Genomic DNA, 27,877 nt, shown 5'->3' on the forward strand with positions numbered 1-27,877 from the left:
ATACTGCATCTAAAAACTCTGTATCACAATTACTTCACCCAGTAAACTAAGTGATATATTACTGGAATCAGGGTCTGTTTTCCAACATTATACTGCTCTCAGAAGAGGTAGCAAAAACCAGATGACGGATTCAATTTAACTGCTATTAACAGAAGCACAGCCAAATTGAATGACTTGAAAACATTGTACAGAAAACATAATAAAATATATCTTCAACTAGAAGAAAGAAAAAAAAGAACAAAAGAGAAAATGCTTCTGTTTTTGGTTTTAAATAGTAAAAACAATACAAGTTATGCATTTCCTTTAAGTCATTCCTTTTGTATAAAAAAAGTTTGTTTAAAAGAACTGAGAGTCCTCAGTAGTTGATACTTTTAATGGCTAACTGAAAAGATGGTAATAATTGCAAGCTTTCCAGACTACGCAGGTCTCTTCATCAGGCTCAGTATAACACAAAATCTGAAGAGTCACATATTTATACACAACAGGACATAGAATGGAGTAGTAAAAAAAAACAACAAGTTATGTGAAGCAGAACTATCACTTTGGCAAGGGGGCAAACTGTTGTGGCCATAAATATTGTTGTAGTTCATAGATAAGCAATGTGAAAGTTTTATTGTCCTCTGATTGGGGTCTGGTCCAGTGCTGGGATGTCCCCGTGTGCTCTGAAGAACACATTTCTTAATTGATGTAAAAAGACATAAATCCTTGTGACACATTCATTCCTGCTCTGAATGTGTCAAAGGTCATCATAAGCTTGTATTCCCAGACTTTCCTGTTTCTTTGGGACTTGAAATTTCCTTTCAATAACAGCAATTTCATGTCCATGATGCTGTGGTCTGGGTTACAAAAATGTTTGGCCACAGGTAGATCCATCCATTTTTCTCTAATTGTGTGGCGGTGAGAATTCATCCTTATCCTGAGCTGTTATCCTGTCTCCCCTACATACAGTCATATGAAAAAGTTTGGGCACCCCTATTAATGTTAACCTTTTTTCTTTATAACAATTTGGGTTTTTGCAACAGCTTTTTCAGTTTCATATCTATATATATAATTGCCTTATTCTGTCTGTCTGTCTGTCTTGCTCCAAAATTGTGTCACGTGACAGTGTCACCGTAAGTGTCAGAAAAGTAACAACTGTCGGATTGGCCGCTGGGCTCGGCCTGGCCCCGCCCCCCCCACGGATTGGCCGCTCGCCTCGGCCTGGCCCCGCCCCCGCATGGATTAGCCGCTCTGGGCTCGGCCTGGCTCCGCCCCCCCATGGATTGGCCGCTCGCTTTGGCCTGGCCCCGCCCCCCACATGGATTAGCCACTCGCCCCGGACCTCCGCACGCATCGCCCACTCCAGCGTACACCGGCTCCCGGTACACATGTGCAGGGAGCCGGCATACGCTGACGCCTCGCCCGCTGAACCCCGCTCCAGCGTACACCGGCTCCCGGTACACATGTGCAGGGAGCCGGCATACGCTGCGGTCAATAATGAAGTGTCATGCAGTGGTGAAAGAGTTAAAGACACTGCAAGACACTTCATTATAGGCAGCGGGCACCCCCAGAAGAGAGAAGACAGAAGAAAGAAGACTCCACAGTCATACTCACCAGACGTCGACCGGGAGCAGGTGAGTGCATCAAGGTCCTGCAGCGGCGGAACACACACACACACACACATAAGAACAGACACACACACATCAGATCACACTCACTCACTCTCACACACACCTCACACAGACATCAGATCGCATCCACACACAACAACATCCAGTGATATCGCTTACTTCTCGGCAGCGATACTGTGCGTGCAGTGACCTTCTGGAGGATCACATGGCCTGAAGCATGTGGTATCTCCGGATGTTGTGAGTGTGTGAGCGCGTATGTGCGATATCGTCAGTGTGTGTGCGTGTGTATGCGATCGGGTGTGTGTGTGTATGCGATCGGGTGTGTGCGTGTATGCGATCAGGTGTGTGCGTGTGTTCTGATGTGTGAGTGCATGCGATCGGATCTGTAAGTGTCGGCAGAGGAGCACGGCGTGCAGCACAGCTGCTGGGACTGCCCACCGGAGGGCAAAGGGAGAAGTGGGGTGTGAGTGTAAGCGATCAGATGTGTACGTGTATACTGTTTGATGTGTGACTGTGGAGCACGATGGGGAGTGCGCAGCATGGGGGATGGAGCACGATGGGGGGTGCGCAGCATGGGAGACAGAGCACGATGGGGGGTGCGCAGCATGGGGGATGGAGCATGATGGGAAGTGTGCAGCATGGGGGATGGTGCACGATGGGGAGTGCGCAGCATGGGAGATTGAACACGATGGGGAGTGCGCAGCACAGGGGATGGAGCACGATGGGGGGTGCGCTGCATGGGGGATGGAGCACGATGGGGGATGGAGCACGATGGGGGTGCGCAGCATGGGGGATGGAGCACGATGGGGGTGCGCAGCATGGGGGATGGAGCATGATGGGGGTGCGCAGCATGGGGAATGGAGCACGATGGGGAGTGCGCAGCATGGGGGATGGAGCACGATGGGAGTGTGCAGCATGGGGGATGGAGCACGATGGGGGGTGCGCAGCATGGGGGATGGAGCACGATGGGGGATGGAGCACGATGGGGTGTGCGCAGCATGGGGGATGGAGCACGATGGGGGGTGCGCAGCATGGGGTATGGAGCACGATGGGGGATGCGCAGCATGGGGGATTGAGCACGATGGGAATGCGCAGCATGGGGGATGGAGCACGATGGGGAGTGCGCAGCATGGGGGATGGAGCACGATGGGGGTGCGCAGCATGGGGGATGGAGCACGATGGGGGGTGCGCAGCATGGGAGACAGAGCACGATGGGGTGTGCGCAGCATGGGGGATGGAGCATGATGGGAAGTGTGCAGCATGGGGGATGGTGCACGATGGGGAGTATGCAGCATGGGGGATTGAACACGATGGGGAGTGCGCAGCATGGGGGATGGAGCACGATGGGGGGTGCGCTGCATGGGGGATGGAGCACGATGGGGGTGCGCAGCATGGGGGATGGAGCACGATGGGGGTGCGCAGCATGGGGGATGGAGCATGATGGGGGTGCGCAGCATGAGGAATGGAGCACGATGGGGAGTGCGCCGCATGGGGGATGGAGCACGATGGGAGTGCGCAGCATGGGGGATGGAGCACGATGGGGGATGGAGCACGATGGGGGGTGCGCAGCATGGGGGATGGAGCACGATGGGGGGTGCGCAGCATGGGGGATTGAGCACGATGGGGATGCGCAGCATGGGGGATGGAGCACGATGGGGAGTGTGCAGCATGGGGGATGGAGCACGATGGGGGTGCGCAGCATGGGGGATGGAGCACGATGGGGGTTGTGCAGCATAGGGGATGGAGCACGATGGGGGGTGCGCAGCATGGGGGATGGAGCACGATAGGGGGGCACACCTCCCCCCAAAACACACACACTGCGCCACACGCACAACACAGACAATGCTGCACACACACAACACCCAACACACAAACACCGTGGCATACACAAATATACGCACATACCGCGCAACACACACACTGCACAAAACATACCTCCCCAAAACACACACACGCACTCCACACCCACACAAACCGTGCAACACACACAGCACCACACACACAGAACGCTGTAGACACACAGCGCTCCATGAACAATGCAACACACACAACGTAACACACATACAACACCGCTCTTACACACACACCCACCCAGACAACACCCAGAACATTTACAGTGCCCTAAACAAACACTGGCAACTACACACAACAACATCGATATATATAACAAAAAACATACATTAACTACACAATAAATTCTAGAATACCTGATGCGTTAGAATCGGGCCACCTTCTAGTATCTAATAACTGTTGGACTCAGTAATATTTCTGGATTGAAATGAGGTTTATTGTACTAACAGAAAATGTGCAATCTGCATTTAAACAAAATTTGACCGGTGCAAAAGTATGGGCACCTCAACATTAAAGTGACATTAATATTTTGTAGATCCTCCTTTTGCAAAAATAACAGCCTCTAGTCGCTTCCTGTAGCTTTTAATGAGCTCCTGGATCCTGGATGAAGATATATTTGACCATTCCTCTTTACAAAACAATTTCAGTTTAGTTAAGTTTGATGGTCGCCGAGCATGGACAGCACGCTTCAAATCATCCCACAGATATTCAATGATATTCAGGTCTGGGGACTGGGATGGCCATTCCAGAACATTGTAATTGTTCCTCTGCATGAATGCTTGAGTAGATTTGGAGCGGTGTTTTGAATCATTGTCTTGCTGAAATATCTGTCCCCTGCGTAACTTCAACTTCGTCACTGATTCTTGCACATTATTGTCAAGAATCTGCTCATACTGAGTTGAATCCATGCGACCCTCAACTTTAACAAGATTCCCGATGGCGGCATTGGCCATACAGCCCCAAAGCATGATGGAACCTCCAACAAATTTTACTGTGGGTAGCAAGTGCTTTTCTTGGAATGCCGTTTTTTTTTGCCTCCATGCATAACGCCTTTTTGTATGACCAAACAACTCAATCTTTGTTTCATCAGTCCACAGGATCTTCTTCCAAAATGTAACTGGCTTGTCCAAATGTGCTTTTGCATACCTCAGGTGACTCTATTTGTGGCGTGCTTGTAAAAACGGCTTCTTTCACATCACTCTCCCATACAGCTTCTCCTTGTGCAACGTGCGCTGTATTGTTGACCGATGCACATTGACACCATCTGCAGCAAGATGATGCTGCAGGTCTTTGGAGGTGGTCTGTGGATTGTCCTTGACTGTTCTCACCATTCTTCTTCTCTGCCTTTCTGATATTTTTCTTGGCCTGCCACTTCTGGGCTTAACAAGAACTGTACCTGTGTTCTTCCATTTCCTTACTATGTTCCTCACAGTGGAAACTGACAGTTTAAATCTCTGAGACAACTTTTTGTATCCTTCCCCTGAACAACTATGTTGAATAATCTTTGTTTTAAGATCATTTGAGAGTTGTTTTGAGGAGCCCATGATGCCACTCTTCATAGGAGATTCAAATAAGAGAACAACTTGCAAGTGGCCACCTTAAAAAACTTTTCTCATGATTGGATACACCTACCTATGAAGTTCAAAACTCAATGAGGTTACAAAACCAATTTAGTGCTTTAGTAAGTCAGTAAAAAGTAGTTAGGAGTGTTCAAATCAAGAAATTGATAAGGGTGCCCATACTTTGCACCGGTCAAATTTTGTTTAAATGTGGATTGCACATTTTCTGTTAGTACAATAAACCTCATTTCAATCCAGAAATATTACTCAGTCCATTAGTTATTAGATATATGAAACTGAAATAGCTGTTGCAAAAACCCAAAGTGTTATAAAGAAAAAAGGTTAACATTAATAGGGGTGCCCAAACTTTATCATATGACTGTACATACAGACCCCCAGTTGGACATTTGGTACATATAATCAAGTACACCACATTAGTTGTGGTGCAGCTGAAGGTACCTGGGATCTTGTAGTCCTGATGTGATCTGGGAATTTTTATATTGTCCGTTGTCAATATAAATGGACAGGTCTTACATTTTTTCTGGTTGCAGGGACATGTTCCTGTTGTTGTTGGAGAGGATAGGGAGCTTCTGAAAATGATGTTTCTTAGATTTGGGGACTGCCTAAAACACAGAAGTGGGGGGTCTGGAAAAATAGATTTTATTTGGGCATCTTTTTGCAGTAATGGTTGTAGTTTCCGTGCAGCTGCTCTTAACACCTCCATATTTGGATTGTAGGTGATTACATGAGGTACCCGGTTGTTTTCTTCTTTAGTTTTATAATGTAGGAGATGGTTTCTTGATATTTTGGTGGCTCTTGCAATCTGGTTTTCAATTGTTCTTGGGTGGTAGCCTTTATTCAGAAAGGTCTTTCTGAGGCCCTCAAGGTGATTATCTCTATCTGTAGTGTTGGAACATATCCGATTGTACCTGATGGCCTGACTGTACACTATAGAGTTTTTTATGTGTTTTGGATGAAAATTGTCCCATTTCAGGTATGTTTGATGGTCAATTGGCTTCTTGTACAGGGATGTCTCTATTTCATTGTTCCGTAGTTTAATGATGGTGTCCAAAAAGTTTATTTCAGTGCAGGAGTAGTTGAGTGTTAGGTTGATGGTGGGATGAAACTGATTAAAGTGTTCATGGAAGGTCTTCAGCTGTTCCTCAGACTCTGTCCAGATGATTAAAATATCATCAATGTAACGGTAGTAGGCCAGAGGCCTTATAGGACTATAGGACAAGAGGCTAAAAAGTCACTCTCAAGCTTGGCCATGAAAAGATTTGCATATTGTGGTGCCATTTTGCTTCCCATTGCAGTTCCAGTCTCCTGTAGATATATGTTATTGTCAAATGCAAAGTAATTATGGGTGAGGATGAATTTTGTAGGTTTCACCACAGAATCGGCATCAATTCCTGTATTTTCCAGGAAAACTTTGCAAGCATTTCATCCTGGTGTGGAATATTCGAGTACAAGGATTCCACATCCATGGTAGCAAGGATGGTTCCCTCTGGTAGAGGACCTATTGTTGATAGCTTTTTCAATAGGTCAGTAGTGTCCTGAGGGTGCCCACACATGAAATGATGGGTCTTCCTGGATTTCCAAATTTGTGAATTTTGGGAAAAGGAGAACTTGATCCCCAAAGGACTCTGGATTACAAACCCAATTCTACATACCTACAACACCCATTATGCACAAAACCTTTGTCACAGGACTTCTGAGAGACTAAGGAACCACCTTTTGCATGTATTCTACAGCATCAAGAGTAAAATCCAGAGGGAATTTGAAACACAAAGGAAGACACTTCCAGGAAGCACAGAACAAAAATTTCAACAATACCATTATAGACTTCGAACCCTTCTGATCCACAACAAGGAAAAGAAGGTACATAGACTGCACCTCAATTCAGGACTTAATACAAACAAATTGAAAACAAAACCAAAACCTAACAACTTGGACAATCACTCCATTCAAGACACAAAAGCATCCAACTGTGTTATCAATCTCTCGGATTATAAACCCAATAAAGTGGAACTTGTTTTGCATACTAGGGGATTCTCATTTTGTCCTACTAAAGCTCTAGACAAAACTAAACTCTGCAGTGACATGGAAGATTACTTCAGGAGATTACGTCTGAGGGAATATTGTAACAATGCAGATGATTCGGAATCCACCCAGACTGAAGGAAGACGGATCATGACATACAAGAAAAGATCAGATTGGACACCTGCACATGGACGCAACCCTCATTTGGATAACTATATAGACACTTTCAGACATTTGGTAAAATCCACTATCCTAGACACACACAAACCTGCAGACAAGAGGGGTGCAATAGTCATGATGAACAAATCAGACTACATGAAGGAAGCACACAGACAACTGATGGACACACGCTACTATAAAAAATTGGAGTCTGACCCTACACAGGACTATTACAAGGAACTTATCAAGTTGGCCTCTTGTCTGCCTGACATATCCATAAGAACTGATGAACTGATACCGGTGAGTCCAAGAATAGGCACATTGATGATATTTTAATCATGTGGATAGAGTCTGAGGAACAGCTGAAGACCTTCCATAAACACTTTAATCAGTTTCATCCCACCATCAACCTAACACTCAACTACTCCTGCACTGAAATCAAGTTTTTGGACACCATCATTAAACTGCGGAACAATGAAATAGAGACATCCCTGTACAAGAAGTCAATTGACCATCCAACATACCTGAAATGGGACAGTTTTCATCCAAAACACATAAAAAACGCTATAGTGTACAATCAGGCCATCAGGTACAATCGGATATGTTCCAACACTACAGATAGAGACAATCACCTTGAGGGCCTCAGAAAGACCTTTCTGAATAAAGGCTACCACCCAAGAACAATTGAAAACCAGATTGCAAGAGCCACCAGAATATCAAGAAACCATCTCCTACATTATAAAACTAAAGAAGAAAACAACCGGGTACCTCATGTAATCACCTACAATCCAAATATGGAGGTGTTAAGAGCAGCTGCATGGAAACTACAACCATTACTGCAAAAAGATGCCCGATTGAAATCTATTTTTCCAGACCCCCCTCTTCTGTGTTTTAGGCAGCCCCCGAATCTAAGAAACATCATTGTCAGAAGCTCGCTGTCCTCTCCAACAACAACAGGAACACTCTCCTGCAACCAGAAAAAATGTAAGACCTGTCCATTTATTTTGACAACGGACAAGATAAAGATTCCCAGATCACATCAGGGCTACAAGATCCCAGGTACCTTCAGCTGCACCACAACTAATGTGATGTACTTCATTATATGTACCAAATGTCCAACTGGGGGTCTGTATGTAGGGGAGACAAGATAACAGCTCAGGACAAGGATGAATTCTCACCGCCACACAATTAGAGAAAAAAGGATGGATCTACCTGTGGTCAAACATTTTTGTAACCCAGACCACAGCATCATGGACATGAAATTGCTGGTATTGAAAGGAAATTTCAAGTCCCAAAGAAACAGGAGAGTCTGGGAGTACAAACTTATGATGACCTTTGACACATTCAGAGCAGGAATGAATGTGTCACATGGATTTATGTCTTTTTACATCAATTAAGAAATGTGTTCCTCAGAGCATCCGGGGGCATCAAAGCCCAGACCAGACACCCCAATCAGAGGACAATAAAACTTTCACATTGCTTAGCTATGAACTACAACAATATTTATGGCCACAACAGTTTGTCCCCTTGCCAAAGTGATAGTTCTGCTTCACATAACTTGTTGTTTTTTTCTACTACTCAATTCTATGTCCTGTTTAGAGATGAGCGAACCGGTCGCGGTTCGGCTCGAGGTTGGTTCGCCGAACGGACCTCCCGTTCGAGTTCGGTTCGTCGAACGTTCGATGAACCGAACTCGAACTGCATAGGAAACAATGGCAGGCAATCACAAACACAGAAAAACACCTAGAAAACACCCTCAAAGGTGTCCTAAAGGTGACAAACAACTCAAACACATTGGAAAGTGACAAGGACATATACTCATGCGAAAACAAAAGAGCTGGACAAGGAAAAAGAGGAGGACACACAGATATAGGCATGGCACGCCCTTCTAAAATCATGTAAAACACCGCAAGGTGACTCCAAGCGGAGTCTCCATTTTTTCCAAAAATTGGGCCACACACACACCCACCCCTTCAGTGGCAGCAGTTGTGCCCCAGTTGTACACTTCACAGCTACATTTGCATCAAGCACATTCAAAAATACGCCATTCTTATCCATCCCCAGGATGACACCGGGGTAGGTAGCAAAGTCTTTGCTGACCCATGACTTGTTCATCTTGGCTTCTTTTAAAAACAATGTAAGCAAGGGTTACTCCAAGCGGAGTCTCCCTTTTTTCCAAAAATTGGGCCACACAGACACCCACCCCATCAGTGGCAGCACTTGGGCCCTAGTTGCAAACAGGATGTTTTGATTTGCATCAAGCACATTCAAAAATACGCCATTCTTATCCGTCCCCAGGATGACACCGGGGTAGGTAGCAAAGTCTTTCCTGATCCCAGCTCTGTTCATCTTGGCTTCTTTTAAAAACACATCAAGCAAGGGTTACTCCAAGCAGAGTCTCCCTTTTTTTCCAAAAATTGGGCCACACAGACACCCACCCCATCAGTGGCAGCACTTGGGCCCTAGTTGCAAACAGGATGTTTTGATTTGCATCAAGCACATTCAAAAATACGCCATTCTTATCCGTCCCCAGGATGACACCGGGGTAGGTAGCAAAGTCTTTGCTGATCCCAGCTCTGTTCATCTTGGCTTCTTTTAAAAACACATCAAGCAAGGGTTACTCCAAGCGGAGTCTCCCTTTTTTTCCAAAAATTGGGCCACACAGACACCCACCCCATCAGTGGCAGCACTTGGGCCCTAGTTGCAAACAGGATGTTTTGATTTGCATCAAGCACATTCAAAAATACGCCATTCTTATCCGTCCCCAGGATGACACCGGGGTAGGTAGCAAAGTCTTTCCTGATCCCAGCTCTGTTCATCTTGGCTTCTTTTAAAAACACATCAAGCAAGGGTTACTCCAAGCGGAGTCTCCCTTTTTTTCCAAAAATTGGGCCACACAGACACCCACCCCATCAGTGGCAGCACTTGGGCCCTAGTTGCAAACAGGATGTTTTGATTTGCATCAAGCACATTCAAAAATACGCCATTCTTATCCGTCCCCAGGATGACACCGGGGTAGGTAGCAAAGTCTTTGCTGATCCCAGCTCTGTTCATCTTGGCTTCTTTTAAAAACACATCAAGCAAGGGTTACTCCAAGCGGAGTCTCCCTTTTTTTCCAAAAATTGGGCCACACAGACACCCACCCCATCAGTGGCAGCACTTGGGCCCTAGTTGCAAACAGGATGTTTTGATTTGCATCAAGCACATTCAAAAATACGCCATTCTTATCCGTCCCCAGGATGACACCGGGGTAGGTAGCAAAGTCTTTGCTGATCCCAGCTCTGTTCATCTTGGCTTCTTTTAAAAACACATCAAGCAAGGGTTACTCCAAGCGGAGTCTCCCTTTTTTTCCAAAAATTGGGCCACACAGACACCCACCCCATCAGTGGCAGCACTTGGGCCCTAGTTGCAAACAGGATGTTTTGATTTGCATCAAGCACATTAAAAAATACGCCATTCTTATCCGTCCCCAGGATGACACCGGGGTAGGTAGCAAAGTCTTTGCTGATCCCAGCTCTGTTCATCTTGGCTTCTTTTAAAAACACATCAAGCAAGGGTTACTCCAAGCGGAGTCTCCCTTTTTTTCCAAAAATTGGGCCACACAGACACCCACCCCATCAGTGGCAGCACTTGGGCCCTAGTTGCAAACAGGATGTTTTGATTTGCATCAAGCACATTCAAAAATACGCCATTCTTATCCGTCCCCAGGATGACACCGGGGTAGGTAGCAAAGTCTTTCCTGATCCCAGCTCTGTTCATCTTGGCTTCTTTTAAAAACACATCAAGCAAGGGTTACTCCAAGCGGAGTCTCCCTTTTTTTCCAAAAATTGGGCCACACAGACACCCACCCCATCAGTGGCAGCACTTGGGCCCTAGTTGTACACTTCACAGCTACATTTGCATCAATCACATTCAAAAATACCCCATAATTAACCGTCCCCAGGATGACACCGGGGTAGGTAGCAAAGTCTTTGCTGACCCATGACTTGTTCATCTTGGCTTCTTTTAAAAACAATGTAAGCAAGGGTTACTCCAAGAGGAGTCTCCCTTTTTTCCAAAAATTGGGCCACACAGACACCCACCCCATCAGTGGCAGCACTTGGGCCCTAGTTGCAAACAGGATGTTTTGATTTGCATCAAGCACATTCAAAAATACGCCATTCTTATCCGTCCCCAGGATGACACCGGGGTAGGTAGCAAAGTCTTTCCTGATCCCAGCTCTGTTCATCTTGGCTTCTTTTAAAAACACATCAAGCAAGGGTTACTCCAAGCGGAGTCTCCCTTTTTTTCCAAAAATTGGGCCACACAGACACCCACCCCATCAGTGGCAGCACTTGGGCCCTAGTTGCAAACAGGATGTTTTGATTTGCATCAAGCACATTCAAAAATACGCCATTCTTATCCGTCCCCAGGATGACACCGGGGTAGGTAGCAAAGTCTTTGCTGATCCCAGCTCTGTTCATCTTGGCTTCTTTTAAAAACACATCAAGCAAGGGTTACTCCAAGCGGAGTCTCCCTTTTTTTCCAAAAATTGGGCCACACAGACACCCACCCCATCAGTGGCAGCACTTGGGCCCTAGTTGCAAACAGGATGTTTTGATTTGCATCAAGCACATTCAAAAATACGCCATTCTTATCCGTCCCCAGGATGACACCGGGGTAGGTAGCAAAGTCTTTGCTGATCCCAGCTCTGTTCATCTTGGCTTCTTTTAAAAACACATCAAGCAAGGGTTACTCCAAGCGGAGTCTCCCTTTTTTTCCAAAAATTGGGCCACACAGACACCCACCCCATCAGTGGCAGCACTTGGGCCCTAGTTGTACACTTCACAGCTACATTTGCATCAATCACATTCAAAAATACCCCATAATTAACCGTCCCCAGGATGACACCGGGGTAGGTAGCAAAGTCTTTGCTGACCCATGACTTGTTCATCTTGGCTTCTTTTAAAAACAATGTAAGCAAGGGTTACTCCAAGCGGAGTCTCCCTTTTTTCCAAAAATTGGGCCACACAGACACCCACCCCATCAGTGGCAGCACTTGGGCCCTAGTTGCAAACAGGATGTTTTGATTTGCATCAAGCACATTCCAAATCCACAAGCATTTACTCTCCCCAGGATGACACAGGGGTAGTAAATTCCTTCTGGATCCATGACTTGTTCATTTTGATGAACGTCAGTCTGTCCACATTGTCACTGGACAGACGCGTGCGCTTATCTGTCAGCATACACCCAGCAGCACTGAATACACGTTCAGAGACAACGCTGGCAGCTGGACACGACAAAATCTCCAAGGCGTAACTGGAGAGCTCTGGCCATTTTTCTATGTTTGAAGCCCAAAAGGAGCAAGGCTCCAGTTGCACAGTCATGGCATCGATGTTCATTTGGAGATACTCCTGTATCATCCTCTCCAGCCGTTGAGTATGTGTCAGACTTGTTGTCTCTGGTGGCCTTGCAAAAGAGGGTCTAAAAAAATTATGAAAAGATTCCATAAAATTGCTGTTACCGGCACCAGATACGGTCCTACTGGTACGGGTAGACTGGTGAAGATGACGAGACCGTCCCATGTTTGTCAAGTTACAACTGGGAGATTCCCTCCCTGCACCTGCACGGTTGTTTGGTGGAAAAGCCGAGCTAAGATCGAGTAACAGCTTCTGCTGATACTCCTGCATACGTGCGTCCCTTTCTATGGCTGGAATTATGTCACAAAATTTGGACTTGTACCGGGGATCTAATAGTGTGGCAATCCAGTAGTCATCATCACTTCTAATTTTGACAATACGACTGTCATGTTGGAGGTAGTGCAACAAAAAGGCACTCATGTGTCTTGCGCAGCCATGCGGACCAAGTCCACGCTGTGTTTGTGGCATAGAGGTGCTACCCGTTCTTTCTTCCTCTGACATCTCCCCCCAACCTCTTTCAACTGAAATTTGACCAAGGTCTCCCTCATCCGCTGAGTCTTCCATGTCCATGGACAGTTCGTCCTCCATTTCTTCATGTTCTCCTGCACCTTGCTCAACATTTCGCCTGCTACTATGCGCCCTTGTCGATCCCTGTTCCCCATGGTCCCATGCCTGCTGCGTTGGTGATGATGAACGTCTGGACCTTGGTGATGTTGTTGTCCCTTGCACATATGAATCCTCCTGTAGTTCCTCCCCTTCATGTTGTCCCACCCCCTGACTCCGAATAGTGTTTAGCGTGTGCTCCAGCATGTAAATGACTGGAATCGTCATGCTGATAATGGCATTGTCAGAGCTAAACATATTCGTCGCCATGTCGAAACTGTGCAGAAGGGTGCATAGGTCCTTGATCTGAGACCACTCCATCAGGGTGATCTGCCCCACCTCTGCATCTCGTTGGCCCAGGCTATACGTCATGACGTATTGCACCAGGGCTCTGCGGTGCTGCCACAGTCGCTGTAACATGTGGAGAGTTGAATTCCAGCGTGTCACCACATCGCATTTCAGGCGATGAACCGGCAGGCCGAAAGACTTCTGTAGCGATGCAAGTCGCTCAGCTGCGGCGCTTGAACGCCGGAAGTGAGCAGACAGTTTTCGTGCCCTGTTCAGAAGGCCATCTAGGCCGGGATAGTGTGTTAAAAATTGCTGCACGACAAGGTTCAACACGTGAGCCATACAAGGTACGTGTGTCACCTTGCCCAGGCGAAGGGCCGCACCCAGGTTTGCAGCATTGTCGCACACGGCCTTACCAGGCTGCAGGTTGAGTGGAGACAACCATTTATTAAACTCGGACCGCAGAGCTGACCACAACTCCTCAGCTGTGTGACTCTTATTACCAAGACATGTCAAGCTAAAGACCGCCTGATGCCGTTGCGCTCGGCTGCCAGCATAGTAATGAGGCGTGCGTGATTCCTTCTGCGCAGTGAGAACGCTGGTGGCCTGACCAGGCAGGCTTGGGGCGGAGGTGGAGGACCCAGATGAGGTGGAGGATGCAGAAGCTGTGGCGGAACTTGGACAGACAGAGGATTGACACACAAGTCGTGGGGACGGCAAGACTTGTGCAGCAGACCCTTCACCATCTATCACCATAGTTACCCAGTGCCCAGTCAGCGACATGTAACGTCCCTGTCCATGCTTACTGGTCCAAGTATCGGTGGTGAAATGCACCCGTTCACACACAGAGTTTCTCAAGGAAGCGGTGATGTTGTGTGCGACATGCTGGTGTAGCGTGGGCACACCTTTCTTAGAGAAGTAGTGGCGACTAGGCATCTGGTACTGGGGCACAGCGACAGACATAAGGTCTCTAAAATCCTGTGTGTCCACTAGGCGGAAAGGCAGCATTTCGGTAGCCAACAGCTTACAGAGGGATAGAGTCAACCTCTTAGCTTTGTCATGGGTCGGAGGAAGTGGCCTTTTATTTGACCACATCTGAGGGACAGAGATCTGGCTGCTGTGTGTAGACGGTGTTGAGTAGGGTGTCCCTGGAAAAATGCAGGTTTGTGAGGAAAGTGCAGGCGGAGACATGATGTTGCCTTCATCCAACGTTGGTGCTATCGATGTCTGAGAGAGCTGTACACACTCACTTGTTTCCCCTTCCAAACCAACTGACGACCTTACAAGCAAACTGCCTGTTGCGGTTACAGTGGTGGAAGTTTTGCGTGGAAAAACAGGTGTGACAGCTGTCCCCACAGTCCTAGAAGATGAAGAGCGCGCGGATGCACTGGAAGGGGCGGGCGGTGGATGGTTCGCTCCGCTAGCCGGCATTGCAGCACGGTGAGCTTCCCACCGGGACTTATGATATTTATTCATGTGACGATTCATGGAAGAAGTTGTCAAACTGCTGAGGTTTTGACCTCTACTAACAGAATCATGACAAATGTTACATATCACATGAGTTGGGCGATCTTTTTCGATGTGAAAAAAGGCCCAGGCTAGGCAAGGCTTAGAGGCCATGCGACCTGTTGATCCACCCCGAATAATGCTCATAGGCAGAGTGGTGGCTGAGGATGCAGTTGTAGATGTGCTACCAGTGCTCCGACTCTGTCCAGGAAGGCGCAAGGTAACTTCGTCGTCGGTTGCATCCTCCTCCACCGCCTCTGTTGACCTCCTCGAGTGCCTGACTGGGGGTTGACAGTAGGTGGGATCTAGAACGTCATCATCAATTGTTGTGTTCGCACTCCCCTCCCCCTCAGACCGAGCCTCTTCTTGCCCTGACCGAATATTTAAGTTGTCATCCCAATCGGGTATCTGCGTCTCATCTTCATCAGTATGTTCCTCATTGTCTATAACCACAGGTGTTACAGTTTGTGACAAAGGGTCAACATTATGCTCAGAAACTTGGTCCTCATGGCCTGAATCTGAGTCACAAAGGTTCTGGGCATCACTGCAGACCATTTCCTGTTCTGTACTCACTGTAGCTTGGGAGCAGACCTCTGATTCCCAGGCTATAGTGTGACTGAACAGCTCTGCAGACTCAGCCATCTCAGTTCCACCATACTGTGCAGGGCTGATGGAGACTTCAGAGCTGGGAGAAATCAAGTGTGATTGGGATGACAACTCAGAGGAATGGTGTTTTTTGGATGCGGTACTTGAAGTGGCTGAGAGGGCACTTGTTGGACCACTTGAGATCCATTCAAGCATTTTCCTTTTTTGCCCATCATCTACCTTTGTTCCTCTTGTTCGTGTCCGTAAAAAAGGGAGCACATCGGATTGTCCACAATAAGTAGTAGACATCTTACTTTTGCTAGTAGATGGTCTATCTTCAGCAGATGATAATGGAGCTTTGGCACCTTCCCCACTGACAAAACCTTTTTTGCCTTTTCCACCACGCCTCTTCCCCTTTCCACCAGCATCTGTCATTTTGCCACTCATGTTGATTGCGACAAGATTGTGGACTGAAAATGTGGTAGTAAAAATTGAGAGGTGGTGAAGATTGCAGTGGTGGTCTAGCTTTATTAACAGCAGAATAATAAAGAATAAATATCCCTGACAATGTAACTTAGTTATAATTAGTTGGAGTGTGCAACGCAGGCAGACGTGCTGCAAATGTCTTGGCACTAGTGGGACTATAGCAAAGTCCAATAGCCACGTATAGGATGCCACTAGGTACACTGAGTGTGTGCTAGTATAATGGCTTAGTTATAATTAGTTGGAGTGTGCAACGCAGGCAGACGTGCTGCAAATGTCTTGGCACTAGTGGGACTATAGCAAAGTCCAATAGCCACGTATAGGATGCCACTAGGTACACTGAGTGTGTGCTAGTATAATGGCTTAGTTATAATTAGTTGGAGTGTGCAACGCAGGCAGACGTGCAGCAAATGTCTTGGCACTAGTGGGACTATAGCAAAGTCCAATAGCCACGTATAGGATGCCACTAGGTTCACTGAGTGTGTGCTAGTATAATGGCTTAGTTATAATTAGTTGGAGTGTGCAACGCAGGCAGATGCGCTCTGCAAATGTCTTGGCACTAGTAGGACTATAGCAAAGTCCAATAGCCACGTATAGGATGCCACTAAAAAACACTTAGTGTGTGCAAGTATAATGGCTTAGTTATAATTAGTTGGAGTGTGCAACGCAGGCAGATGCGCTCTGCAAATGTCTTGGCACAAGTGGGACTATAGCAAAGTCCAATAGCCACGTATAGGATGCCACTAGGTACACTGAGTGTTTGCTAGTAAAATTGCTTAGTTTAAAAAAGTTGTAGTGTGCAATGCAGGCAGACGTGCTCTGCAAATGTCTTTGCACTAGTGGGACTATAGCAAAGTCCAATAGCCACGTATAGGATGCCACTAGGTACACTGAGTGTGTGCTAGTATAATGGCTTAGTTATAATTAGTTGGAGTGTGCAACGCAGGCAGACGTGCTGCAAATGTCTTGGCACTAGTGGGACTATAGCAAAGTCCAATAGCCACGTATAGGATGCCACTAGGTACACTGAGTGTGTGCTAGTATAATGGCTTAGTTATAATTAGTTGGAGTGTGCAACGCAGGCAGACGTGCTGCAAATGTCTTGGCACTAGTGGGACTATAGCAAAGTCCAATAGCCACGTATAGGATGCCACTAGGTACACTGAGTGTGTGCTAGTATAATGGCTTAGTTATAATTAGTTGGAGTGTGCAACGCAGGCAGACGTGCTGCAAATGTCTTGGCACTAGTGGGACTATAGCAAAGTCCAATAGCCACGTATAGGATGCCACTAGGTACACTGAGTGTGTGCTAGTATAATGGCTTAGTTATAATTAGTTGGAGTGTGCAACGTAGGCAGACGTGCTGCAAATGTCTTGGCACTAGTGGGACTATAGCAAAGTCCACTAGCCACGTATAGGATGCCACTAGGTACACTGAGTGTGTGCTAGTATAATGGCTTAGTTATAATTAGTTGGAGTGTGCAACGCAGGCAGATGCGCTCTGCAAATGTCTTGGCACTAGTAGGACTATAGCAAAGTCCAATAGCCTCGTATAGGATGCCACTAAAAAACACTTAGTGTGTGCAAGTATAATGGCTTAGTTATAATTAGTTGGAGTGTGCAACGCAGGCAGATGCGCTCTGCAAATGTCTTGGCACAAGTGGGACTATAGCAAAGTCCAATAGCCACGTATAGGATGCCACTAGGTACACTGAGTGTTTGCTAGTAAAATTGCTTAGTTTAAAAAAGTTGTAGTGTGCAATGCAGGCAGACGTGCTCTTCAAATGTCTTTGCACTAGTGGGACTATAGCAAAGTCCAATAGCCACGTATAGGATGCCACTAGGTACACTGAGTGTGTGCTAGTATAATGGCTTAGTTATAATTAGTTGGAGTGTGCAACGCAGGCAGACGTGCTGCAAATGTCTTGGCACTAGTGGGACTATAGCAAAGTCCAATAGCCACGTATAGGATGCCACTAGGTACACTGAGTGTGTGCTAGTATAATGGCTTAGTTATAATTAGTTGGAGTGTGCCACGCAGGCAGACGTGCTGCAAATGTCTTGGCACTAGTGGGACTATAGCAAAGTCCAATAGCCACGTATAGGATGCCACTAGGTACACTGAGTGTGTGCTAGTATAATGGCTTAGTTATAATTAGTTGGAGTGTGCAACGCAGGCAGACGTGCTGCAAATGTCTTGGCACTAGTGGGACTATAGCAAAGTCCAATAGCCACGTATAGGATGCCACTAGGTACACTGAGTGTGTGCTAGTATAATGGCTTAGTTATAATTAGTTGGAGTGTGCAACGCAGGCAGACGTGCTGCAAATGTCTTGGCACTAGTGGGACTATAGCAAAGTCCAATAGCCACGTATAGGATGCCACTAGGTACACTGAGTGTGTGCTAGTATAATGGCTTAGTTATAATTAGTTGGAGTGTGCAACGCAGGCAGACGTGCTGCAAATGTCTTGGCACTAGTGGGACTATAGCAAAGTCCAATAGCCACGTATAGGATGCCACTAGGTTCACTGAGTGTGTGCTAGTATAATGGCTTAGTTATAATTAGTTGGAGTGTGCAACGCAGGCAGATGCGCTCTGCAAATGTCTTGGCACTAGTAGGACTATAGCAAAGTCCAATAGCCACGTATAGGATGCCACTAAAAAACACTTAGTGTGTGCAAGTATAATGGCTTAGTTATAATTAGTTGGAGTGTGCAACGCAGGCAGATGCGCTCTGCAAATGTCTTGGCACTAGTGGGACTATAGCAAAGTCCAATAGCCACGTATAGGATGCCACTAGGTACACTGAGTGTGTGCTAGTATAATGGCTTAGTTATAATTAGTTGGAGTGTGCAACGCAGGCAGACGTGCTGCAAATGTCTTGGCACTAGTGGGACTATAGCAAAGTCCAATAGCCACGTATAGGATGCCACTAGGTACACTGAGTGTGTGCTAGTATAATGGCTTAGTTATAATTAGTTGGAGTGTGCAACGCAGGCAGACGTGCTGCAAATGTCTTGGCACTAGTGGGACTATAGCAAAGTCCAATAGCCACGTATAGGATGCCACTAGGTACACTGAGTGTGTGCTAGTATAATGGCTTAGTTATAATTAGTTGGAGTGTGCAACGCAGGCAGACGTGCTGCAAATGTCTTGGCACTAGTGGGACTATAGCAAAGTCCAATAGCCACGTATAGGATGCCACTAGGTACACTGAGTGTGTGCTAGTATAATGGCTTAGTTATAATTAGTTGGAGTGTGCAACGCAGGCAGACGTGCTGCAAATGTCTTGGCACTAGTGGGACTATAGCAAAGTCCAATAGCCACGTATAGGATGCCACTAGGTTCACTGAGTGTGTGCTAGTATAATGGCTTAGTTATAATTAGTTGGAGTGTGCAACGCAGGCAGATGCGCTCTGCAAATGTCTTGGCACTAGTAGGACTATAGCAAAGTCCAATAGCCACGTATAGGATGCCACTAAAAAACACTTAGTGTGTGCAAGTATAATGGCTTAGTTATAATTAGTTGGAGTGTGCAACGCAGGCAGATGCGCTCTGCAAATGTCTTGGCACTAGTGGGACTATAGCAAAGTCCAATAGCCACGTATAGGATGCCACTAGGTACACTGAGTGTGTGCTAGTATAATGACTTAGTTATAATTAGTTGGAGTGTGCAACGCAGGCAGACGTGCTGCAAATGTCTTGGCACTAGTGGGACTATAGCAAAGTCCAATAGCCACGTATAGGATGCCACTAGGTTCACTGAGTGTGTGCTAGTATAATGGCTTAGTTATAATTAGTTGGAGTGTGCAACGCAGGCAGATGCGCTCTGCAAATGTCTTGGCACTAGTAGGACTATAGCAAAGTCCAATAGCCTCGTATAGGATGCCACTAAAAAACACTTAGTGTGTGCAAGTATAATGGCTTAGTTATAATTAGTTGGAGTGTGCAACGCAGGCAGATGCGCTCTGCAAATGTCTTGGCACAAGTGGGACTATAGCAAAGTCCAATAGCCACGTATAGGATGCCACTAGGTACACTGAGTGTTTGCTAGTAAAATTGCTTAGTTTAAAAAAGTTGTAGTGTGCAATGCAGGCAGGCGTGCTCTGCAAATGTCTTTGCACTAGTGGGACTATAGCAAAGTCCAATAGCCACGTATAGGATGCCACTAGGTACACTGAGTGTGTGCTAGTATAATGGCTTAGTTATAATTAGTTGGAGTGTGCAACGCAGGCAGACGTGCTGCAAATGTCTTGGCACTAGTGGGACTATAGCAAAGTCCAATAGCCACGTATAGGATGCCACTAGGTACACTGAGTGTGTGCTAGTATAATGGCTTAGTTATATTTAGTTGGAGTGTGCAACGCAGGCAGACGTGCTGCAAATGTCTTGGCACTAGTGGGACTATAGCAAAGTCCAATAGCCACGTATAGGATGCCACTAGGTACACTGAGTGTGTGCTAGTATAATGGCTTAGTTATAATTAGTTGGAGTGTGCAACGCAGGCAGACGTGCTGCAAATGTCTTGGCACTAGTGGGACTATAGCAAAGTCCAATAGCCACGTATAGGATGCCACTAGGTTCACTGAGTGTGTGCTAGTATAATGGCTTAGTTATAATTAGTTGGAGTGTGCAACGCAGGCAGATGCGCTCTGCAAATGTCTTGGCACTAGTAGGACTATAGCAAAGTCCAATAGCCACGTATAGGATGCCACTAAAAAACACTTAGTGTGTGCAAGTATAATGGCTTAGTTATAATTAGTTGGAGTGTGCAACGCAGGCAGATGCGCTCTGCAAATGTCTTGGCACTAGTGGGACTATAGCAAAGTCCAATAGCCACGTATAGGATGCCACTAGGTACACTGAGTGTGTGCTAGTATAATGGCTTAGTTATAATTAGTTGGAGTGTGCAACGCAGGCAGACGTGCTGCAAATGTCTTGGCACTAGTGGGACTATAGCAAAGTCCAATAGCCACGTATAGGATGCCACTAGGTACACTGAGTGTGTGCTAGTATAATGGCTTAGTTATAATTAGTTGGAGTGTGCAACGCAGGCAGACGTGCTGCAAATGTCTTGGCACTAGTGGGACTATAGCAAAGTCCAATAGCCACGTATAGGATGCCACTAGGTACACTGAGTGTGTGCTAGTATAATGGCTTAGTTATAATTAGTTGGAGTGTGCAACGCAGGCAGACGTGCTGCAAATGTCTTGGCACTAGTGGGACTATAGCAAAGTCCAATAGCCACGTATAGGATGCCACTAGGTACACTGAGTGTGTGCTAGTATAATGGCTTAGTTATAATTAGTTGGAGTGTGCAACGCAGGCAGACGTGCTGCAAATGTCTTGGCACTAGTGGGACTATAGCAAAGTCCAATAGCCACGTATAGGATGCCACTAGGTACACTGAGTGTGTGCTAGTATAATGGCTTAGTTATAATTAGTTGGAGTGTGCAACGCAGGCAGACGTGCTGCAAATGTCTTGGCACTAGTGGGACTATAGCAAAGTCCAATAGCCACGTATAGGATGCCACTAGGTACACTGAGTGTGTGCTAGTATAATGGCTTAGTTATAATTAGTTGGAGTGTGCAACGCAGGCAGACGTGCTGCAAATGTCTTGGCACTAGTGGGACTATAGCAAAGTCCAATAGCCACGTATAGGATGCCACTAGGTACACTGAGTGTGTGCTAGTATAATGGCTTAGTTATAATTAGTTGGAGTGTGCAACGCAGGCAGACGTGCTGCAAATGTCTTGGCACTAGTGGGACTATAGCAAAGTCCAATAGCCACGTATAGGATGCCACTAGGTTCACTGAGTGTGTGCTAGTATAATGGCTTAGTTATAATTAGTTGGAGTGTGCAACGCAGGCAGATGCGCTCTGCAAATGTCTTGGCACTAGTAGGACTATAGCAAAGTCCAATAGCCACGTATAGGATGCCACTAGGTACACTGAGTGTGTGCTAGTATAATGGCTTAGTTATAATTAGTTGGAGTGTGCAACGCAGGCAGACGTGCTGCAAATGTCTTGGCACTAGTGGGACTATAGCAAAGTCCAATAGCCACGTATAGGATGCCACTAGGTACACTGAGTGTGTGCTAGTATAATGGCTTAGTTATAATTAGTTGGAGTGTGCAACGCAGGCAGACGTGCTGCAAATGTCTTGGCACTAGTGGGACTATAGCAAAGTCCAATAGCCACGTATAGGATGCCACTAGGTACACTGAGTGTGTGCTAGTATAATGGCTTAGTTATAATTAGTTGGAGTGTGCAACGCAGGCAGACGTGCTGCAAATGTCTTGGCACTAGTGGGACTATAGCAAAGTCCAATAGCCACGTATAGGATGCCACTAGGTACACTGAGTGTGTGCTAGTATAATGGCTTAGTTATAATTAGTTGGAGTGTGCAACGCAGGCAGACGTGCTGCAAATGTCTTGGCACTAGTGGGACTATAGCAAAGTCCAATAGCCACGTATAGGATGCCACTAGGTACACTGAGTGTGTGCTAGTATAATGGCTTAGTTATAATTAGTTGGAGTGTGCAACGCAGGCAGACGTGCTGCAAATGTCTTGGCACTAGTGGGACTATAGCAAAGTCCAATAGCCACGTATAGGATGCCACTAGGTACACTGAGTGTGTGCTAGTATAATGGCTTAGTTATAATTAGTTGGAGTGTGCAACGCAGGCAGACGTGCTGCAAATGTCTTGGCACTAGTGGGACTATAGCAAAGTCCAATAGCCACGTATAGGATGCCACTAGGTACACTGAGTGTGTGCTAGTATAATGGCTTAGTTATAATTAGTTGGAGTGTGCAACGCAGGCAGACGTGCTGCAAATGTCTTGGCACTAGTGGGACTATAGCAAAGTCCAATAGCCACGTATAGGATGCCACTAGGTACACTGAGTGTGTGCTAGTATAATGGCTTAGTTATAATTAGTTGGAGTGTGCAACGCAGGCAGATGCGCTCTGCAAATGTCTTGGCACTAGTAGGACTATAGCAAAGTCCAATAGCCACGTATAGGATGCCACTAAAAAACACTTAGTGTGTGCAAGTATAATGGCTTAGTTATAATTCGTTGGAGTGTGCAACGCAGGCAGATGCGCTCTGCAAATGTCTTGGCACTAGTAGGACTATAGCAAAGTCCAATAGCCACGTATAGGATGCCACTAAAAAACACTTAGTGTGTGCAAGTATAATGGCTTAGTTATAATTCGTTGGAGTGTGCAACGCAGGCAGATGCGCTCTGCAAATGTCTTGGCACTAGTGGGACTATAGCAAAGTCCAATAGCCACGTATAGGATGCCACTAGGTACACTGAGTGTTTGCTAGTAAAATTGCTTAGTTTAAAAAAGTTGTAGTGTGCAATGCAGGCAGACGTGCTCTGCAAATGTCTTTGCACTAGTGGGACTATAGCAAAGTCCAATAGCCACGTATAGGATGCCACTAGGTACACTGAGTGTTTGCTAGTAAAATTGCTTAGTTTAAAAAACTTGGAGAGTGCAATGCAGGCAGATGTGCTCTGCTAATGTCTTTGCACTAGTGGGACTATAGCAAAGTCCAATAGCCACGTATAGGATGCCACCAGGTACACTGAGTGTGTGCTAGTATAATGGCTTAGTTATAATTCGTTGGAGTGTGCAACGCAGGCAGATGCGCTCTGCAAATGTCTTGGCACTAGTGGGACTATAGCAAAGTCCAATAGCCACGTATAGGATGCCACTAGGTACACTGAGTGTTTGCTAGTAAAATTGCTTAGTTTAAAAAAGTTGTAGTGTGCAATGCAGGCAGACGTGCTCTGCAAATGTCTTTGCACTATTGGGACTATAGCAAAGTCCAATAGCCACGTATAGGATGCCACTAGGTACACTGAATGTTTGCTAGTATAATGGCTTACTTAGAATGAGTTGGAGTGTGCAGAGGACAAGAGGGTACAGTGGCAGGATTGTGGTGCTCTGGGTAGAGGAATGGAAGCCTGCCTTTCTATTCCCTCCTAATGGTGAAATGCAGGGAGGAAATCCCTGACCTGGGCTACACAGACGCTGTTGCTGTTTGCAGGACCTGTCACTTATGGCTCTCTGACCCTGCCGCTTTGAGCCCTTAAAAGGACTGCTAGAATGTGCTCTCCCTAAGCTGTCTAACGCTGTGTATGCAGCGCATACAGCTGTATCGGCTATAGGACTCAGGAGGACGGAGCTGCGACACTGATGTCTGACACTAAAGACGCAGAAGGCAGATAATGGCGTTCGTGAAGAAAATGTCCGGTTTTATAATGCAGGGACATGTGACATGCAGATCCTATCACACATGCCGTTGCTTCTCTGGCTCAAAGTCCACTTAGGTGTGTGTGTGTCTGTGATTGGCTGACATGCTGGCCCGCCCCACAAGACGCGCGCGCTTAGGGAAGGAAGACAAGAAAAAAAAAAAAAAAAATGGCGATCGCCATTATAGAAACAGCAGTGATCTGAAGGCGCTGTTCACGCACACTATACACTGAAATGTGATAATAGTTTGATTCACAGAGTGACTTACACTATTACAGCAGAAACCAAGCTAGGATTTAGCTGTTTTTTGGCTGCTAGAACCGTTATCGAACGTTTCTAGAACTATCGAGCTTTTGCAAAAAGCTCGAGTTCTAGTTCGATCTAGAACATGCCCCAAAATCACTCGAGCCGCGAACTGGAGAACCACGAACCACGAACCGCGCTCAACTCTAGTCCTGTTGTGTATAAATATGTGACTCTTCAGATTTTGTGTTATACCATGCCTGATGAAGAGACCTGCGTAGTCTCGAAAGCTTGCAATTATTACCATCTTTTCAGTTAGCCATTAAAAGGTATCAACTACTGAGGACTCTCAGTTCTTTTAAACAAACTTTTTTTTATCTCTACTGGCTAACACGGTACAAATATATATTTTACCTGTATCCTTTTGTGTAGGAAGTATTCATTTAAAAAAACATAAACTGCATGTGGCATATTCAAAATGTAAGGTAGTACACCCAAAAAAGATTTGCCTACCAATATGCCCCCAGAAAACACTAGAAGAGTTTAAAAATATGCACCTTCATTTATAACGTAGTTTGCGTATTTAGAAGCAGTGAATTAGATATGGTAAATTAATGCAAAGATTGTCAGGGAGAGAAGGTTAAGGCATTAATGAATCAATGTGCTATGCCATTACACTGTGGCAGATCAATGGTGAAAGTACTTATGTGATCAAGGCATTTCAAGTATCAAATAGACAGCTTCCATACTATGTTGAACAAAATTTGAACAATTGCACTAGAAAATGTCAGTCAACTTAAATATAGGCTTTTAAATGCATGGCCTAAGAAAAGACTGTATAATTTCGACTGTTCATTGAGTAGAACCTAGCAAGTTATTTTTATGATGCACATCTGATATTTATTAGTAATAGTCCATAAAAAAAACTAGATAGCAAAGTAATAGTAAGACTGTTATTTTGACTTACTCTAATATTTATAATGAACCTGCAGTTTAATACTTTCTAGAATCTAAACTTGAGACAAGTATCTGTTATCACTAAAAGCTAAAAAGGATTTTATTAAGGATAATACATTTAACACATCTAAACTGTGCAGAAGTGAAATATATTTAGAACTAGCTGTTGTTTCCGGCATTGCCCGGGATAGTAACTAAGTATCTCTCTCACTCCCCCTCTCTGTCTGTCTCCTTCTCTGTCTGTCTGTCTCAATGTCTATCTGTCTTTCTCTCTCTCGCTCTATCTTTCTGTCTCTGACTGACTTGCTCTCTGTCTGTCTCTGTTTGTCTCTGTCTTTGTATGAGTGTCTATGTCTCTGTGTGTCTCTGTCTTAGTGTCTGTCTCTGTGTGTCTCTGTCTCTGTGTCTGTCTGTGTGTCTCTATGTGTGTTTCTCTATATGTGTCTCTGTGTGTCTATATCTCTGTGTGTGTCTGTGTGTCTCTGCATGTGTCTGTCACTGTGTGTCTCTGTGTGTCTGTCTGTATGTGTGTCTGTCCCTGTGTCTCTGTGTGTGTCTGTCTCTGGCTGTCTCTGTCTGTCTCCACCGATATCACACCTCACATATAAGCTGTCTTATACTAAGAACTTCCTTTGTAGCCTATAGCAACCAAACGAGCTCCTATTAATGACGTGTAGCTCCCAGCTCCATTGACTTTAATGTAAGCAAGTTTTTTGGCAAATAACTGTAAAGTGCTGGGTTAAATTTTCCCATCAAAACATAGTCTACGACAATCTCTGATTCAAATGAAGCAGCCATACATGCACACACATACACATATACATACAAACACATACACTCAACTTTTTATATTGAATAAAAAAGGTTAATGTCAGGCTTGAATTAATATTTCTTAAATTGGAATTATACTTTTTTGCACCAATCAATAATGCAGGAGAATATAAGAAAGTATGTACTGTACCTAATAAGGTAACTCTGCTTATGTCCCCAATTATTACCAACTGCTCCCCTCTCCCTTACCTCCTCAACTCATCCACTCTAAAACACTGTGGTGTCATGTGATAGAACCCATTAAATTCTATGAAGATTTGAGGGTGGAGGAAGAATGAGGAGCATAATGAGGAAACAGGCAAAGGAAGACACAGAAAGCTTGGGCAACATCTTATTAAAAGTCTTTTACGTCACTGCAGTGCTGGATTCACATTTCCACTGACAACTACTGCTATGTATTTTTCTTCATACTGTTGCTGCTTCTCTGTGTGTGCTAAAATAAACAATGAAGCATAGGAATCCCTTTTTGTGTGCTGTGTTGTGTATGGAAGTGGTCTTACAAGCTATTGTCATCCAACCCACTCAGAGTGGAATGCAAATTAGAAATAGAGTCTGCAGAGGCAAAACTGGGTGAAAATGCAAATTACGAATCACACAGTTGGCAGAAATAGTGCTATTCCTTATGTACATACTGTTTATACAGTCATGGTCGAATGTGTTGAAACCCTTTAAATTGTTCCAGAAAAGGAAGTATTTCTCAAGAAAATTATTGCAATTACATGTTTGCTTATACACGTTTATTTTCTTTGTGTGTGCTAGAACAACACAAAAAAACAGAGAAGAAAAAGCAAATTGGACATAGACTGACAAACCAAAGGGTAAGAATGTTTTGAACATTTGACTTTAAGAGGTTTATATCTCACCATTCACTGCAGCTTTTAGAATGAGATTACCGTAATTTTCTCTACAATTATCTGTTACGAGGGGGACCCGGGGAAGCGTGCCAAGATGGGAAATGGACTGCTTCCGCCGGTCAAGGTCCACTGTGCGGTGTAAGGGACCGCCGCTATGGTGGGTGAAGAGTGAGCGGGTTGCTGCTAGCGATCGTCTGGAATGTCACAGACGATCTATGTACACCGATCTGCCCTAACCCCTGAGGGTTGTATGGCACAGATCTCACGGCTCGGTGTACCTGTTGCACGGGGAAACACAGAGGTGCCCACGCACGTGTGCCAGTGGAAGTCACGAGAATATGGCACGAGGGTAGCACAGAGGTGCCCACGCACGTGTGCTTTCAATAACCAGGCGAGTCCAATGGAGACTTGAGGAGCTCACCTGGGACAGGAACACGGCCTGTTGACGGGGGTACTGCCGGAGCAGCAAGGCAGGAACACGGCCTGCAAACGAGGTACTGCCGGAGCAGCAAGGGCCAAGCCCACAAGAGACAGTAATGCCTGAGCAGTGGCGTGGCAGCACGCTGCCAGACATCCAAACATAGAAGGACGGTCGCGCGCCGCCATGATGGCAGGGGGAGCTTTTAAGGAGGTGCAGC

Source organism: Anomaloglossus baeobatrachus, chromosome 4 (assembly GCF_048569485.1).
Source record: "Anomaloglossus baeobatrachus isolate aAnoBae1 chromosome 4, aAnoBae1.hap1, whole genome shotgun sequence".
NCBI classification, from domain to species: Eukaryota; Metazoa; Chordata; class Amphibia; order Anura; family Aromobatidae; genus Anomaloglossus; species Anomaloglossus baeobatrachus.